The 2,370-nt window shown below is 44.4% G+C and overlaps 1 pseudogene; it reads right to left on the bottom strand.

The window, feature by feature from the left end:
* Positions 1-1,137: 1,137 nt before the first annotated feature.
* LOC119468026 lies at positions 1,138-1,411 on the bottom strand (annotated as a pseudogene).
* Positions 1,412-2,370: the final 959 nt, after the last annotated feature.

The following is a 2,370-nucleotide window of genomic DNA, read 5'->3' as shown; positions in this document are numbered from 1 at the left end:
AAATAAGGCTGAGACCGACTGGGCTGCATTCCCAGGAGGTTAAGGCATTCTTAGACACAGGCCATAAAGACCTTGCTGATAAAGCAGGATACAGTAAAGAAGCTGGCCAAAACCTACCAAAACCAAGATGGCCAAGAGAGTGACCTCTGGTCCTGGTCGTCCTCTCTGCCCATTATATGCTAATTATAATACATTAGCATCCTAAAGGACATGACCACCAGTGCCATGACAGTTTACAAATGCCATGGCAATGTCAGGAAGTTACCCTATATGGTCTAAAAATGGGAGGAGACCAGGCCTGACGGCTCACACCTGTAATCCAGCACTTTGAGAGGCTGAGGTCGGCGGATCACCTGAGGTCAGGAGTTGGAGCCAGCCTAGCCAACATAGTGAAACCCCGTCTCTACTAAAAAATACAAAACAATTAGCCAGGCATGGCAGGAAAAGCTTGTAATCCCAGTTACTTGGGAGACTGAGGCAAGAGAATTGCTTGAACCCGGGAGGCAGAGGTTGCAGTGAGCTGATCCCGCTACTGCACTCCAGCCTGGTCTACAGAGCAAGACTCTGTCTCAAAAAAAGAAGTAACAGGCCGGGCGCGGTGGCTCACACCTATAATCCCAGCACTTTGGGAGGCCGAGGTGGGTGGATCACAAGGTCAAGAGACTGAGACCATCCTGGTCAACAAGGTGAAACCCCGTCTCTACTAAAAATACAAAACATTAGCTGGGCATGATGGTGCGTGCCTGTAGTCCCAGCTATTTGGGAGGCTGAGGCAGGAGAATTGCTTGAACCCAGGAGGTGGAGGTTGCGGTGAGCCGAGATCGTGCCATTGCACTCCAGTCTGGGCAACAACAGGGAAACTCCGTCTCAAAAAAAAAAAGTAACAATAGGTATAAACAGCTGAGCAGCCCATGTGCAGCTCTGCCTACAGAGTAGCCATTCTTTTGTTTCTCTAATAAACTTGCTTTCATTTTACCATAGGGACTTGAATTCTTTTTGTTTGTTTGTTTGTTTGTTTTTTTGCCTATAATCAAAACTTTATTGAAAAACTGACACCAAAATAGGAGATCACTGTTGTACACCTTACAAAGCCAAATGTAATTACATTATCTTGGTAGATTAATTAGAATTACGGAACTTATGGTAAGGCTTTCTGTGAGATAACATAAATTCAGGAAGCTGTTTGGATCATTAGTATTGCTTTCTTCTAAATGAACACCCTTCTGTGAGTCTGGCCTTTCTTCCTGCAGGCTGACACAACACTGTTGAACAACCTACACAAAGAACCACTGTCTAAGCATGGCTGAAAACCGTGGTGATCTTGTAGCAACCTGGACACTTTATATTTGCATAAGGCATTTCTTTTTGTGTTTTTTCTTTTCCTCTTCCAAGGAAGGATGGAGTAGAACTCTAGCCAAAGCATGTTGATCCTCTCACAAGTCTAACCCTTCCAGACCTCAGCCAACACCACTAACCCTTTTTTTTTTTTTTTTTTTTTTTTTGAGACAGAGGCCCGCTCTGTCACCCAGGCTGAAGTGCAGTGTGGTGATCTTGGCTCACTGCAATCTCACTTGCAACCTCTGCCTCCTGAGTTCAAGCGATTCTCCCACCTCAGCCTCCTGAGTAGCTGGGACTAGAGGTGCACCTCACCACGCCCAGCTAATTTTTGTACATTTAGTAGAGGTGGGGTTTCCCCATGTTGGCCAGGCTGGTCTCAAACTCCTGACCTCAAGTGATCCACCCACCTCAGCCTCCAAAAGTGCTGGGATTACAGGCATGAGCCACCGTGTCCGGCCCTTGAATTCTTTCTTGAACGAAATCCAAGAATCCTCTCCTGGGGTCTGGATGGGGACCCCTTTCCAGTAACAATTCCACATCATACCTGCTACACTGCCTCAGTTCAGGTCTTCATTTTTTTGGGCCTGTATTGCTGCAACAGTCTAAACAATGTCTCTTAAAAAAAAAAAAAGTCTTCTCTGCCTCACTATACAAAATGCAGGTGTCTCTGTGGTGCAATCGCAGGTTCGGCTGTTAACCAAAAGGCTGGTGGTTCAAGCCCACCCAGAGGTGTCCGCTCTAGGTTTTACACTCCAAGAATGTTAGAAGAAAAAAAAAAAATTAAAGAAAAAGAAAAGAAAAAGAGAACAGAATGCAAATCTCCATTATAGCACTCAACAGCTTTAAATCTTCAATGACTCCCTTGAATAAAGGTAAGGTCTTTCTTTCAAGGCATAGGTCTCACCTTTCCCTGTCTCAGAAATTGTGGCCCTCTCACTCCAAGCTTCTCTATTCTGTGCTGCCTTTGCTCCTCATGGTTTCTTTTATTTATTTTTTATTTTTTTATTTTTATTTTTATTTATTTTTTTTTTT

This window comes from Cebus imitator, unplaced genomic scaffold (assembly GCF_001604975.1).
Source record: "Cebus imitator isolate Cc_AM_T3 unplaced genomic scaffold, Cebus_imitator-1.0 Scaffold15, whole genome shotgun sequence".
Classification (NCBI taxonomy): Eukaryota; Metazoa; Chordata; class Mammalia; order Primates; family Cebidae; genus Cebus; species Cebus imitator.
Note: the sequence above shows the minus strand (reverse complement) of the source record. Positions and strands in the feature narration are given on the sequence as shown.